Source organism: Pagrus pagrus (assembly GCF_965226575.1).
Source record: "Pagrus pagrus genome assembly, chromosome: 1".
In the NCBI taxonomy this organism is placed as follows: Eukaryota; Metazoa; Chordata; class Actinopteri; order Spariformes; family Sparidae; genus Pagrus; species Pagrus pagrus.
Genome location: NC_140185.1, coordinates 36,323,106 through 36,339,285, shown reverse-complemented (window position 1 = coordinate 36,339,285; position 16,180 = coordinate 36,323,106). Strand labels below are relative to the sequence as shown.

The window sequence follows — 16,180 nt, the reverse complement described above, 5'->3', positions numbered from 1 at the left end:
TCAGGTAGAGAAGCGCTGACAGTGAACTCAGGAGAGCTGAGATGAAGCACCTGTGAAAGAAAAACCGCTGAACGTGCATCTAGTCTCTATTGTGGTTTATTATCCGTTTGTTTTTATTTGACATCGGGACGTCAGAGCGAGGAGGACGTCGGTTGCATGACATGATCCATAGGAGACATAAATACAGAGATTATTGTCGCCTAGGCCAGGAAAAAGAAAAAGAGTGAGGTTTGAGAGTTGAGAGATTTTTAAACTCTGGGGTGCTTCGCCTTTTCTCTGGGCGGCTGCCTGCTGCTGCAGACGCTCGTTACTCATTGGAAACAATTGAAAAAAGATGCTAGCACTCAGAAAAAGGCTCATTTATGCTCAGCGTTAGATACGGATACAGACGGAGCCTTCTGTCTGTACTCTGCGTTCATTTCTTCTGTATTTCTGCACGTTTTCTGAAAGCTTATAGATACGGACCAAAGGAGCAGTACCTCTGGTAGTCTGTAGGAGGCAGTGTAGCATTGTAGCTGATAGTCACAAGCGTGACACAACCGCAGGACATGAGGAAGAAGTTTTAAAAATGGCAGAACTGTTTGAGGAGAGGTTACGTGATGTTGAGGTTTCTTCGCCCGGGCACTGAGACGAACTACAGAACAGCTGGGAGGAGACTGGATGGTGGCGAAGGAAAAGTGGAGGTCCGCCAGAGACAGATTTGACTCCGAGCGGCGCCCTCTGGTGGTTATATTGCTTAACATCCATACGATGTGAAGGAGGCCTGGAATTACGTAGGCAGCGACAGATATTTGTATACAGGGAGCATAGATGAGCTGTTGCTGTTTTAGTGGAGCATTTAGCAGTTTCAGAGTCAGGTATTTTTCCAAGTCAGCGCTGAATGAAGTGAATATTAGACTTTCATTCATCAAGTGTCCAGAAGCAGGACTCTCAGTGAATGCTAATGTTGCTCCGTATCTGCTGGATGTGTGAAATATAGTAACTGTGTGCTGACACTGTCGGAGTGATGCCTCAGCAGCACGGCAGCGATTGCTTGGAGCAGCTTTTATTTCACGTCATATCCGAACACGTGTTGCTGCATGTGTCGTAGCTTGTGAGCCGTGTAGGAAGATAACGTCGTCGTTCTTAATCCCGCCAGCAAATTCCAACAACAAACTCCAGACCGGTTTGAATCGCTGTAAAACTGTGTGCACTGATTTACAGTCCTGACTGCCACCAGCGACGGTGTTGTGTTGAAGTCATTCCTGTGAGGATTGAGCTTTATGTCGGGGGTCATTTTCTTGCAGGAAAATAAAGCTTTTCTCATTGGCAGCTGTCTCGGGCACTACAGCAGCTTTTCCTCCAGGATTTCTGTATATTTTACTGCTTCCTTGTTACCCTCGACCTTCACGAGAGCCCCACAGCGTCACGCTGCCACCTTGAAGGTGTGTTTTGGCTGATGGCTTTTAATGCGATGGCCAAAAAGCACAATTATACAGTAGAAACTTCTCCCACTTTGTTTCAGGATCTCCAGTACATCCTCTGACAAATTTGAGTTTCTGAACTTTTTAACTTAAAGCTGTGACTGGCAGATCAAACAGGCAGTCTCCCATCCGCCATATGTCTGTTGTGGGCCTCTTTAACTCACCAGCTCTCCTCTCAGTCAGTCTCACAGTTTCTGAGGACGGCCGGCTCGAGGCAGATTTACAGCTTTGACATATTCTTTACATTTTTATGGCAGACCTCACTGTACTCTGAGGGACAGTCTGTGCCTGGGGAACTTCCTCGTCGCCTTCCTCTGATTCATACTTTGCAATAACCTTGATGCAAGTTTGTTTTGAATCCCTTTGTAGGACTGCACGGTGTGGGTAAAAGTCACAATGCGATTATTATGACGGATATTACAATTACTGTAAAGATTTTATGAATGATCGTTCTTTCATCACAGTTTTTATCATAATAATCATAACGATGTGACGTTTGTTGAAATCTGTACCAAAAAACATGTTTTCTTACGTCCGGAGAACAAGATTTGTAGTCCAGGACATCTCTGCAGCGCTACAGATCCTAATTATAATGCTGTGCTTCATCAACTTTAGATTGTTTTAGATGTTGCACTTTGCCATATTGTGATTTCAGTAATATTTAAATTAATCGTGCAGCCCTATTCCTTTGTCTGGTGATGTGCTTTTTACCTGGAAATTGACTAACTAGCTGTTGATTCAGCTGTTTTCTGTTTACATGTCAAGTTTACTAGTCCACAAAACATTTATGGAGCTTCGCAGTAAAACAGCGTTGCATCATTCTCCTAAAGAAAAGAAGTAGCTGGAGACTTGTTTTAAAACGTAAAAAACAAGGAAAAAGTAAATTGATAAATTGATCTGAAAGGACGTTAATTACACCCTCAAAGTGCGGTCGAGCTCATGAACCCACTTGGACGACGAATCTTCACCTGACTTTCCATCAACATGGAGGGAGGAGATGATGACTGGATTTTCATTTTTGGCTGAACTGCTCCTTTAAAATGATGCTGCATTCACGTGCTCGTGGGTTCATCTGCGTCGTGTCAGAATGGAGGAGCAACATCGACGCCTAAAATAAGCTGTTTTTGCATTTGAGCGTTTAAACAACACGTTGACGGCTGTTTACAGTATTTGAGTTACAAGGAGACGATACAATAACTGTACAATACATGACTTTGGTCAAAGCTTCTTACCCTCGACCCAATGTTTACGTCCGCCATGTTTCAGTGTCATGTGACATCAACTCAGCAACTTGTGGACCAAATTGTTTCTCCGACTTTCCGAGTTGTTGTTCGGAGTTGTTGTTTTTCCAACAGCACATGAATGCACAGTTAGTGATGCTGAAGTTTCTCTGCAGACGTTCTGCTCTGACAAAAACTAATCTCAGATCAGTTATCACATAAACATCCTTTAAACACAGTGTGTTCACATTCACAAGGTTGAAAAAAGATTCAGCGGTTTAAACTAAGAAAAAGAAAAGGCACCAATCTTCAGACCTGCTCTGGTGGCAGTTCTGTTGACTCCTAATGATGCTGCTGCCGACGCGACTATTAGTGTTTTCTTTGAAACAACAGACCACAGAGCAGAAAGCGTCCTCCGGCCGGCCGAGGTGCCTCATTGGTTGAGCTTTTACTTTCATTAAACCACCGCAGAGGCAAAATCAACAATTCCCTGATTAATTTTTATCAGTAAATACTCTTCACATTTCCAAATACTTTACTTTCACAGTGAAATGTGTCATAAACAGCTGCCTACTGATTGGTTTTGCACTGCGGGAAAATATGCACTGTATGAAATCATAATCTCAGAGACACGTGAGGAATTTTTCTGATGATATCTTTTTTTCCGCTGCACTTTAAATCTGTGCTGACAGTGACCACTGTGCTTCTTATGTATGCCCTGCTGTGTGTGTATGTGTGTGTTTTGGTGTGTATCAAGCTACAAACCCACCAGTCTACATCAGTCACTCCCGTATTAAACAACCTGTCTGGACCATCAGAGGTTCCTGCTGGGCGGGGATGAAAGCGACTGGCAGGAAGGATTGAGACCAGTTGTACAGTTTATTTTAGCACGTGTTGTGTGTAGCAGCGTCGTGTTTATGAAGTCAAATTACAGAAGACAGACCAGGCCCATACTTCCCACCATAAAAGACAAAACTGAGGAAAAGATTAAAATAACAACACAGTAAAATCTGCATCTGTAGAAGATAAAATAAAACGTAAACCTACAATAAAGAGAGAACAGAGTCTGACGCCACAGCAGCCTGTTAATCCAACGTGATGTCTGTGTTCGTCACGTTGTCTGAAAAGCTGTCAGAAAACAAACTGCAGCTCATTATTTTGCAGCTCTGTGCCGGTTAGATTTTAAAAAGTATTAAGTGTGTTGTGAACTTGTAGGACAGGGTCCTTCATTGTTTGAATTTTCTGCTCAGACCAGCAGCCCAAGGCCTTCGCACGCCAACATTATTTGGCCTTTTGAAACCTGAGAGCCTTTTAGTCTTTTCAGTTGTGAAGCCCAGAATGCAAGTGCAGCAGGCCACACCGGAGAAACTTTGTTTGTTCATGGTCAAATTTAGTGCTTCGGGTGTTTGAAACAGGAACTCAAGTATTTAATAATGCCACTAAATGCATTTTACTTTTTTGTGCTGGTTTTGCGATGAAGACACTTGTGTCCGATGTTTCGGCTGAAATCATCTGCCACAGTGAGAGTAATCTAAATAAATACATGTTGGCCTGTGACATCAGAGCAGCACCTGAAGAATCGCCAGGAGGGCGCTGAGTCGGTCTAACTCAGGACATACATCGTGATAAAAATAACCTCCATCGTCTTCTTGTTCCGACGAGAGCTTGTTGACTTTGACGATAATCTGTATCAGACTTCTGTTACGTCGGCTTGTCTGGTCAGATTTTCCTCTGATTTCTTGGCCCTAATAGTTTCATGATATTTAATTATTTACAAGGTCATTTATTAGTCATTATCCAACACAGGGTTGCATAACAAAATGGACTAAACTCTTTCATGCTACACGAATGACAGATCATACATACAGTTATTGATCTACAAATATACATAAACACGTAGTGCATCTTTTGAATTTACTCCTAATGTGGTCGACATCTTCACGGCAACAGTTTGACATCAAGCATCGATGCTATAAACACGGAGTCCACCTCTCCTCCAGCTGTTGTCCTGCACCGCCCGTCGAGAGCAACAGCTTGATCTGAGATGTTTCAGGTGGAGACGGGTCTCTGTGGGCTCAACAGTCTCTGATGTCATGTTGTTTTGCCGCCTGAGCCCCATTTTGTCCATTTCCTCCTCCTGTGACTGGACATTAGCCAGGAGCAGCCTTAAACCAAGCTGGATTAGCATGGCTCTTATAACGACTCTGTTCCTCTCGGGGGCGGTCCAAACAATCCGGTTGGATGGCTGAAAGACACCGCGGGCCGTGATGGTTTCAAAGTCTGCCATTTCTGCCATGAGCAGTACGTGTTTCAGCAATTAAGCTGAAAAAATGACAACATGTACCATAATTCTGAGGAGCTGCCGGGCCGCTGCGTCTTCATGTGGCGCTGTTGCAACTACAAAAAAGATCCAGTCCACCAGAACAGAAATAAACTGTGTCCAGAGGATTTGGGACAGTTCTGGTGTATTCGGCCCGCCATGCTACGGCCTGCTTGTGGCTTGGATCTGTCAAACAGGAGTGGACCACCCAAGTGCCATCGCTCCATTCGCTATGTGGGTCAGATCTGGGTTGCAACAATTTTGCTATCTGGGAATTGATCCAGTTTTTGTAAAGCGGTGTAGACCTCCAGCACCGCCCCCTCAGAAACATTGAGTCCATCCATGATTTGATGCTGAGAAAGACTCTTTGCTCAGAGTAACAATGTGACTCCTGACACTTTGACTTAATCCTCAGACTTTATGATTATTTCCAGGTTTAAGTGACATATCAGAGATTTTAAATGTGGTCTCAGACACTTTTTTACACCCCAATATCGGTGTTGGCCCCACAATCAAGCATCGGTCGGGCTCTGATTCCTTTTACATTAATGTTCCTTCTTCTCTTCCTCCACAGTTGTTTTTATGTGATGTAATGTAAACTTGTTATATGTTGATTCAGCCTTGGGAGAACTAAGGCAGAGTTATTGCCTGATGCTTGGACGTAATAATCAAGTCTATGATTTTAATGCGATTAATCACACAGCCTCATGTGATATTTGATTATAGTTTGGATGCAACTCTAATCACATTGTAATTACTGTACGAGTCTATTTTAATGACTGGCCCAAAGGAAACCTCATTTGAATGTTTACCTGCTCGTATTTGTGACTAAACCTGACCTGTACTCACAGAACTGATCCGGCTGCAAAGTTTCTAAAGTAGAAGATTCAGTCAAAGTCAAACAGTTTCAGAAGATACTATGTTAGTCTACACAAAATCCATATGGTCAGATACATTCCTGATTGAACCTTTAAACCCCAGTGCTTAATCAGCATTATACGTAGGCTTCTAATCAATGTAAAGGTGGATGGAGCGGAGGCCAGCCGGCCTGACAAATTACACAGAGTGAGTAGTTGTGCCCGGGCTTCAGAAATATACCTCACAGCGGCTCGGCTTCCTGACAGGCTTCACTCATGAATTACGCAGCTGACATCGCAGTGCTCTCGGGAGAAAAGTTCCTGCTGGGATGTCGAGAGTTTGCATCAGTTGTTTGTTCTTGCCGGCCGTGATAGAAAAGCTCATCGCTCTTCACCTCCTTCCCCATCACTGTACCCTGAGACAGGGCTGCCTTTCAAGTCTGGAGTGTGTGTTTGGATTTAAATACAGTAAAGAGAGGCAGATGTTTTAGTGTGTGCAAGTTTTGCACGTCATGACAGCATGTTGTGATCGAAAGGCAGCAGTACAGACGCCCCGCAGACCGCGTCAGTCATTGATGTCAGTCTCCGTCCAGATTTGTCTCTGTGTGTTTTCCCGCCCACGTATCATCGAGTCCACTTCACTGTCTTTGGTTCTCCATAATAGAGAAGCAGAAACTGGGGCACTCATGTTTCAGAACCCCGTTAGTGTGAATGTGTGAGACTCAGGCCACATCAACTATTAATGCTCTGCAGACCGCAACCTCATTCAGGCATACGTTCAAAGAGAAAGTAACCAGCAGTCATTATACGGCTTGTACTCATTATACAGTATTGTACATTGATCCTTCTTTCATTTGCAGGAAGTGTACCAGTTTGTATATTAACACTGCAAGATACTTGGAGAGACTGGAGATTTTCAGTAATGCATCATACTGAGCACGCTCAATATGTCGTCGGGGAAAGCAGGTCAATTACCGAAGGGATTATTTTTCTAATCAGAGTGGATAGATTTGTGGTGTAAACTGGAATTAGCGGTGCTGTCTGTTGGCAGGAGTTCAGGCTTTAGGTGAAATATGCTGATATGCTTCCTTTACAGAAACTCGATACTGAAGACTCGACGTAGCAATAACAGAATCTGTTCCACAGTTTTCACTATTTAGGAAAAGTTTGGATGGATTCCTGTAAAATTAACTTTTCTTTTTAGAGAATTGCTTCAACCTAAAAAAATCAAAGCTTTTCATAGACTTTCCTCTGAAGGCGACATACAGACAGTTCACAGACACTTTGTATTTATGCTCCCCATCCACTTTTTGACGCCACATGTTCGACAGTGGGATAGAAAAAAGCCATAAAAAGGAAACAAGCGTCTTTTTAGTTTCAGGTGACTGAGCACCACGTGGTTGGACAGGTGTTAATGGTAATCAAGACTTAAACCAACACGAATCCAGAGTGCTTCCTAAAGACTGATGTGATGAACATTGTTAGTTTGTGATACAGAGATACACCCAGTGACACCCAGAACCACGAGTTAAAAATAGACTTTTGATGCAGGAGCAAACTTTTGCAGTTAACAGTCAGTAAAAAAGGCAAAACGGCCCAATTAAGTCAGTGAGAATAATGTGGGCAGGCTGATAATGAAAAGGATGTTCAAAGACGACCCAATCACCAGAATAAATGTTGGCAATGAATGTTTCTGCAAAAACCACGGACATATTATTTTATTTTGTGACAGCGCCGTGCTTAATGCTCTGGTCGGGGTTAAAAAAGGATCAAGTTTTGGCTTTAAGTGCCTGTTTCACTACATGAAAGTCATGCAGTGTGAATGTGATGTGACACGACTGATGCGGCCAATACCAATGATTAGCAGTTAAGGAGACCGAAAACGAATGTTTGGGACGGAGTACTTTGATTTTCTGCTACTTTGTTGCATTTAGTTACTAGTTACTTTGCAGATTCTGATAATTCAGTGTTTATTGTGACATGTTACCAATCAGATAGTCTTGTAGGCGGGACATTGTGCGAGAGGATGCTGCATCAGAGCCAAAGTAGCAAATTTTTAAATTAGTTTAATTTATTTTCAAGCTGACAGAAAAATCAAAGATACCGATAATCGGAAAAATGCTGAATATCTACTCCAAGGCTAATAATCAGTCTACCCCTCAGTGTAGTATGTAGCCTATGACAAGTACAAATGTGACCGGTCTGTTGTCTGCAGAAACATAAACAGCCGACATGTTATCGTGGGCTGACAGAAACGGTCCAGCAAACAGGTGACAAATGTGAAAACTGCACGAGGGAACAAGTGGAGAAACGAGGCGATGACAGGATCGTTTACGGCCAGTAGACGTTTGTTTAAAGGCCTCGTTCAGACAGAATCAGGCGTTCAGGTGATCAGCTGCAGGTGTCACTCCACGGCCCATTTGTGTGATGTATTGCTGTGAACTTTGACCCCTGATGATTCAGAAGCTGGTAGTAATGCACCTGAAAGCAGTTTTCCAACCAACAGAGGTGGCAAAAGTCCACACATTCTTTACTCCAGTAAAAGTAATCGAGTACAGGCTCTGACATGTACTCAGAGTATCAGAGTAAAAAGTCTCCCTCTGAAGGACATTTGTGGTCAAACCTAACTGAAGCTCACGTCATATTAATATAATTCAAAGACTATTAAAGTTAAAGGTAGAGTCAGTAGGATTTGTCCCAGCTGTTCCTGAACGCACCACAAAGATAGTTGATAGTTGAGTCTCATTCCCAGGACGTCAAATAGCCACATGTTGGGTTGGTAAAGCGTCCCGAGCAGCAACAAAGAGAGAAAATAAGAAACTCTCTGCAGATACGAGACACTAACACGCCTTTTCTCCCCATTCCAGCCTCCCTCTCTGTCTGTTCACGTCTTTTACGTCTTTGTTTCGTCTCGCTGCGTCTGCCGTGCGTGATGTGCTCTGATAGGTTGACATCAGTCTCATGATGTTGGGAAGGCGGCGTGCGATGACGCCAAATAACAATAATCCATAATTCACCTCAAATGCATCAAACTAAAGTAACGAGGCTGTTTGAAGCTGTGAGGAGGAGAAAGTTCAGATGTTTGTGTTCAGATGTAGAGAGGGAAAGTCTCAGAGATACTCAGGTACAGTACAGACACCTGAAACATGGACTGAAGGACAGTAATGAAGTATTTGTACTTTCTGTTTGTACTCTTTGTCGCCTCAACAAACTTACCTGATTCAGATAAATTGGAGGATTTCTGTACATTCTGTCTGAAGCACAGGACTCAGATCCTGATATACGAGTGAGCTGGAAAGATGAGTTGAGGAGGAAGAGGATACAAAAAGGACGAAGCAGCCATCGCCATGACATCAGAGTTTCCACAGGAACCATCACTGACGTACAGCTCTTGTCTCAGGCTGTATGAACGATGTTGGCCCTTTGTTCCTCTTTACATTACTGATAGAGACCTCCAGTATAAAGACCTCAGACAGCAGCTGTTCAACAGGAAACATTTATATATATTTATTCTGTTTCTGGCTCTTGTTTTGTGGGAATTGGCCGTTAGTCATGACCCGAAAATGATGAATAATGCTGTTGTATGTTATGTGAGTTATAATCACAAACATGCTTTGGTCCTTAAGAAGCCCCAGATTTTATTATCTGCAGAGGAACATTATTACTGGAGATTATATTTTAATCAGCTGCTCGATGAAAGAAATCCGATGACTTCTTCACCACTGGGGCAACTTGGACAGCACATCTCAGTTCTCTTCCTGAACTTCCACGTCTCACGACTTTGAACGTTATTGGCTCAAATGATGTCACAGCTCCGTCTCCTACATGAATCATCACACAGCACGCGAATGGCTTTAAGGACAGTGGGAGAAAGAAGTGTTACCTTTACTGTTTAAATGAGAAATACAACAATACAGAACGAATAATTTAGTTGAACTGGACCTTCTGAGAACTGGTGAACGAAGGCTGCTAAACACAACGAGGACGTTTTTTTGTCTTCTGAATCAAAACATCAGACAAAGAGCACGGAAACACAAAACCTGAGCGGAGGAAGCCCGTTCACCCTGAGAGCTCCTGTTTGTCAGGCAGAGCGCGACACTGATCAGTGACTCACAGGGTGAAATGTTGTTTTCGGACAGCCATTAGTTTGTGTTGTTGTGAGGAAGAGTGGACAAAAAAATGACATTGTTGCTGCGGTCGAGTCTCGAATCCTTTTTTAGGCTTCCTTCTCAGCCAACGGTGGACACACACACACACACACACACACACACACACACACACACACACAAAAAGGCTGCATCTGAATCAGAATTTCCTGAATGTACAGGGACGAGTTGACTCTCTTACAGAGCGGTGGGGGGTCTACAACTTTAAGATTTTAGATTTAGCTGTATTTTGAGATGTGCTGTTTTGTAGTGAAACATGTTTACATGGATGATGGATGCTTTTCACTCAGCCCGGCCCCCGTCAGGCTGCTCTCTCCTGCGAGGCAGAAATGCTTTCTCAGCTCTCTCCTGCACACTGTGTCCCTCCTAAAAAAGCCATTACTTCATTGTCCTTGGACCAAGAGGGAGCTGCAAACAGGAAAAGCTTGGGTTTTCCTGGGGCTGATTATACATTAAGTTCAAGTTAAATGGCCCCAGGAGCCGAGGACATTACGGACTATGAGGGGTTACAGGAGGCAGGCAGGACTGCAGTCAGCCTCCACAAAGTCTTTAATGTTGCATCTTCAAATATAGATTTTTTTCACCAGCGTCTCTTGTGATGAAGCCTTAAAAAAGCAGCCCGGTCAGGAAGAGACAGCAGTTTTCTGATTCCACACAGAAGTAACAAAGAAGTTTCTCTGACAGACGTGAAGGTTGTTTGAATCAGGGATGACAGGACCGCCATGTCTCCACTAATGGCTGCCATGGTTACTGTGGTTATACTGCACGATGATGCCATGTTGTGATTTATTGATGAGTATGATCATCATGTGGCTCGTCCACAGTCTCTTATTACTGCACCAAGAAAATTCTGTACAACGTGTGACATGTAATATTATATTACTTGACGTATTTACTGTAAAAGGTCGCCTGCACCTATCGTTGAGTATTATGACCTCTTAGACCTTGACAGTGTTGGGGTGATGTGCTATTACTTTAATCAGTAACAGAGTAATATAACATAATTAGTTTCTAATAGGATTTGTGGTAATATTACTACAGATGCTGTGTCTAGTAATGCGATACAGGCTGTAATTAAGTGTTCATAGATGGTTCTCAAGCAGGTCAGACCCACTGGGTCGCAGGCGAACCATTAAAACTAGTTCACAGAAGCTCATAATAACTATATAAATGTTTTAACCTATGTCAAACATTTGGAAAAAAGTGGTGACTCTGCCTTTGAACCTGTGTCCATTCCTCCAAAATTTATATTCCTTTAGTCCGTCAGGGTCCGCTGATCAAAAGTATCAGAAAGAGTTTCTCATAAAATGAATCCTGGTTGTGAGTCCGTCGCTCACTTTCTGCCCCTCAAACAAAACATAACTATTGACAGGACAGAGACGTGTTTTCTGTTCATCCTGCTCGATGTTGTTGGGTGTGTTTCTTATCGTTACGTGCCTACAACATGAAGGTCTCTCGACCTTTTTCTGGACAGCCCCCCAGAACACAGCAAGTGCTCCTTGTTCTGTGCCATGAGTTTGTTTTAAAGGATGTTATTTTTCATATAGTCACCAAATCCCATTTCAAAACAAAACAGAAACAGCGACTGTATCTCCTCACAAGTTTCCCTACATCGTATATCTTCTTCTTCTGTGGCGTAGAGCTCCATTCCTGTCCAGAAGCTATTAAAAACACATCAGTGAGTCACGCAGTTGTCCTGGGTGACGTGCTCCTTTCTAAGACAAATTCACTTGGCGGCCATTTTCCTCTGACGTCACACTCAGGGTGGGAAGCTCAAATGTTGTACTGCTGAGATACAAGTGACACGTCGTACCATCGAGTCTGATGTCTGACAAACTGTTTTTCAACACGTTAGCATTCAAACACTTCCTAGCTAATATTATATGTGTATATATGTTTAATAGTGTTACACACGCAGAAATGAATTTGGAAATATCTACGCCTGTCTTGGAGTCACTTTTTTAAACATTCCATCTGAAATCTTGGGCTCCACTCAGGCCCGGCCCGTTTGTTTGTTGTGAGGTCTCTCATGTGTCGTCTATAGAATATTAAATGAAGAGGAAGTGGAGGAGGGCACTCTGAATGATTATTGAAAAGCTCTGCTGCTCTTTTCATTGGATTGTGTGACAATAAAAAAAAAATACAGACGGTGACCACAGTCGGGGCCGCGCATTATTATTCTAATAAAGATCTCACTCTGTAGAGATCTCTGGGCCGTCGTCGAGCCTGTTTTGCAAGTTCAATAAGAGCTAATATGTGAAAACCATCTGCAGTGAAATGCGAGAAGCCCTTAATCAACAAAAGTAGCGTGTCTTAAAGATAGAAGGGACTAAAGTGATCAATCTATTGATTGGAGCCATCAATACCTCCCTCCGTCCTCAGCTCCCCAGCGCCAATAGGTGACCATTGATCAAGGCGAGATGAAGGGTGAATGGGAGGATTAGGGTGATTTCACAGATTGGTGCGTTGGCAATTGAGCGTAGCTCTTAAAGACACAGAGTCGGCCTCTTACGGGTCACTGAGGTTACAGTCGACTAACTCCTAGCTGCTCATGTGCAGAAGCTCAGGACTGCTGTGAAGCCTCGGACTGGAGTGGTGGTGGTGAGTCCATGTCCAGCTGAAGTGAAGGCCGAACAGTGTTGATCAGTGAGATGTCTCTGAAATGAATCATCTGTTTTCTCTTTGCTAGAGGTCATCTGGCTGTGAGAGGTGCCCCCTGTTAGTGTTGACAGTTAGTTAGTTAGTTAGTGTTACGTTTCTTTGTTTCTTTTGGTTAAATGTTCAGTTTTGCGTTGTGAACCCACTGTATGCTGAAGATAAGGGGAAAGGAGAAGATGGGGATCACAGCCGGAGATGTCCTGACTTCTTGTCAGTTTTTTGTTGCGACGAACCGGCCCGCTCTCCCTCCCAACGGGCCCTGGGCTTCTACGTTTGACGCTGTAGTTTCCCCTTCAGCTTTGCTTTTTGAAGCGCCCCTCGGGTGCAGTCGTACAAAGAGAAAGAAGAGTCTGAGTCAGGGAGGACGGATGAGTCGTTCACTGAACTTTCCAGCCGGAGACGAAGGTTTGCGTCCAAACTGTGGTTAAGAGTCAAGAGTGATTTCTTTTTCATTTATGTTACATAAGTAAGTTAACATATGAAAATGATGAACTTACATGACTCAATGTAGTTATTTTAACTGAAAGTATAATCTTTTCCTAAACCTGACCCAGATAGCAAAATTGTACTGGACGAGTTCATCTGGTTCACGCACGGAGGCCATACGTGATTTGTTTGGTTGGGTTTAGTTCAGATGTGTCTGAGTTGAGCCAGATCTCGCCAACAACATTTTTTTTTCCGTTTTGGGACTAAACCGCACAAATCTATCGGAGCTGATATGAAAGTCAGTTCAGAAACATGTAACGTGGACGTGATCCGACTTTCACTGTGTGTATTGTAGAAATGTTAGTACGGTATGTGGACACGTATAAATGTGGACATGTCAGTGGTTTGCAGAAACGTTAACTGAATCATTTAGCTGTGGCGTCTGGACTGTACAGTACTCTGACAGTGCTCATGGTTTATTAAACGTGTTTGAAGATAAACTGGCTCCTGCTTCCCAAAGATCTGAGGTGGAGTGATATTTCTTTGATGAACTGTTTAATTTATTTATTAATTCTGTTGAGTCTGTTGTTGATACATGTGAAGCATCCGTCTTGTGTTGCTGAGGCATGTTGACCCACATACGCTCCATCCTGTCAACAGTTGAGGCTCATTGAACTCATATTTGGTTGCGTTTGACAAGAGCAGCCCTTTAAACTGGCGCCGTTACAGTAAACTGAGCGCTGCTTTGCCATCATTTCAGAGCTCGGATTACCAAAGAGCCCTGAGAGACCGCTGAGGAGATCGACTGGTCTCTTTCTACTGTCAGCAAACTGTAACTCTCCATCACGGTGCGGCTGAGCATCGGCCACAGGGGAGCACACTGGTCAATGAAGCTTTGAGTCACATATTAAAGGTCTGCATTGCTGCAGAGTCTCAGAGCGTGTGGACACATTTTGGTCCGACTGGCTGTCTGAATCAAGTTGTCGTGGGGGAAACCTCGGCTCGGCATCATTAATTAAACTGTTGGGGACGATGACCTTTGCTAAGCATTCATTACAGGAAGCAGCCCATGGGACAGATACATCCATTGTGCCATGCAATGAGTGAGTTGTTACTGGGAACCATGTTTGTTAGGCCGTATTGAGTCGAGTGAATTAAACCCAAAGAGTTGGACCTGCGTCTGTTCTTTGTTCTGTTCTCACAGTATTTCCTCTCTTGCTGCAGTGACAGTATTTTCTTCATCATTTCCATCTAATAACAGATTTTGTACATTTACATCAGGGTCAATGATCTATAACAGGACAATGTCTCTTATATTAACGGAGAATTACAAAAAATAAAAGTTAAAGCGAGCTGATTTGTATTCGTCTTTTCAACGCCATTTAAATAAATTCCACATTGAATCAGGAAGTGTGTTTTAGTTTCTTTAGTAATCAGTTTCAATAGGACAGTCTGACGAATAACAGAACTTTCTACCGTGTTTAAGACGTGAACGAATCAGTTTCTGAAATGTCAGTAAGTCACAGGAGAATATAAGGCTCCATCATTATCATCATTATCTTTCTACGGCATACGATCCCAATAACCATATTCACAGGAGACCTTGATAGAAGAATGACAGTTTGCAAAAAAAAAACACCTTTAGAAATAATGCAGAGTTGCAGTTAAAGGGGCTCTGTGGAAGTCTTTATGTTAGCAGACTCCGTCTCTAAATGTTAGATACTGTTTCTCTCCGTTAGAGAGAGGCGCTGAGACGAGGCACTCATAAAATCACATCCTTTGGACTGTCGCGGAAAATACATGTCCTTCACAGAGAAATCAGCAGCATTTGACAACTTAAAGGATCAGTTCACCCAAAAATGTAACTCAGTCATCATCTCCTCCCTCCATACTGATGGAAAGTCAGGTGAAGTTTCGTGGTCTACAAAACATTTCTGGAGCTTCACAGCAAAACAGCGTTGCAGCATTCTGCTAAACAACTGTTATGTTTTTTGCAAAAAGGGACCCGGAAAACGAGCTGACTCCAGGTCCAACTTTCAAAATGTAGACAACAAAAGGCAGACAAGGAAAGTCAAAGTAAAATACTAAAGAGAAATACAAAACTAAAGACAAACCAGAAGCCACAGAGAACAAACCAGAAGCCAGAAGACACAGACGAACCAACGAAGAGTGAGGAGAAAACAGGCTTTCTGTAACACACATGTTCACAGAAGAAGGACGGGACAAAGACAAAGACAGGAAGTTGAAAGTAAAACATGACACACAAGGATACAATCTACAAAATAAAACAGGAAACAACAAACCAAAAACCCTAAACCATGACAACGATTGAATGGCCACAAAAACAACAAACAACAAAAAAAAGGGGGAGGGATAATGACTGGACTTACATTTTTGGGTGAACTGATCCTTTAAACAAATCGCCCACAGGCTTGTATAGACAACTGGGAGAGGCGGGAAAGGTCTAATTTTTCACATCCCGTTACAACCCGCTCACATCTGGCCAATTAAAAAGTGATTAACACATGTAGATGACTTTAAATTGTTACATAGAGCCCCTTTAAAAGGCTCTGCAGCTGTAGATGGCTCATCGCAGCTGGATGGAGAAATCCCTCCAACAAAATATTTAGCCCCCAGATGAAAATTAAAGTCTTTCCCTGTTACAGTTCCCATAAAATCTAATTCAACCCAAATAAAATTGACCTTATGTCAAAATGATGATCTGATCTCCACATCTACAGTGACATCATGCTGTGTGAGGAGCTTTTTAAGTGCTACACTGTAAAAAATACTGTACGATAACAGCAGTTTTCTACAAAAAGAAGAATTACACTCGATTAAAAAGGGAAAAAGGAAACCAGATGAACTCATAAACAAAAGACGCACAAAGCAAAGGAGAACATATATATATATATATATATATATATATATATATATATATATATATAATGTCTGTGGGATTATTCTCAAGATATTATCATATGTTTGTTATTAACGCTATATCAACATTTCATTTTTTAATATCACAGTTAGCGTGAATATCGTGATATTGCGACAGCCCTACTGTAGA

The 16,180-nt window shown here is 42.7% G+C and overlaps 1 protein-coding gene across 2 annotated transcripts in view; it reads left to right on the top strand.

Annotated features, from left to right (window-relative positions):
- LOC311255180 (multiple epidermal growth factor-like domains protein 11) overlaps positions 1 to 16,180 on the top strand; it is a 139,860-nt gene that overhangs the window by 15,555 nt on the left and 108,125 nt on the right. The gene's annotated exons all lie outside the window — the stretch shown is intronic.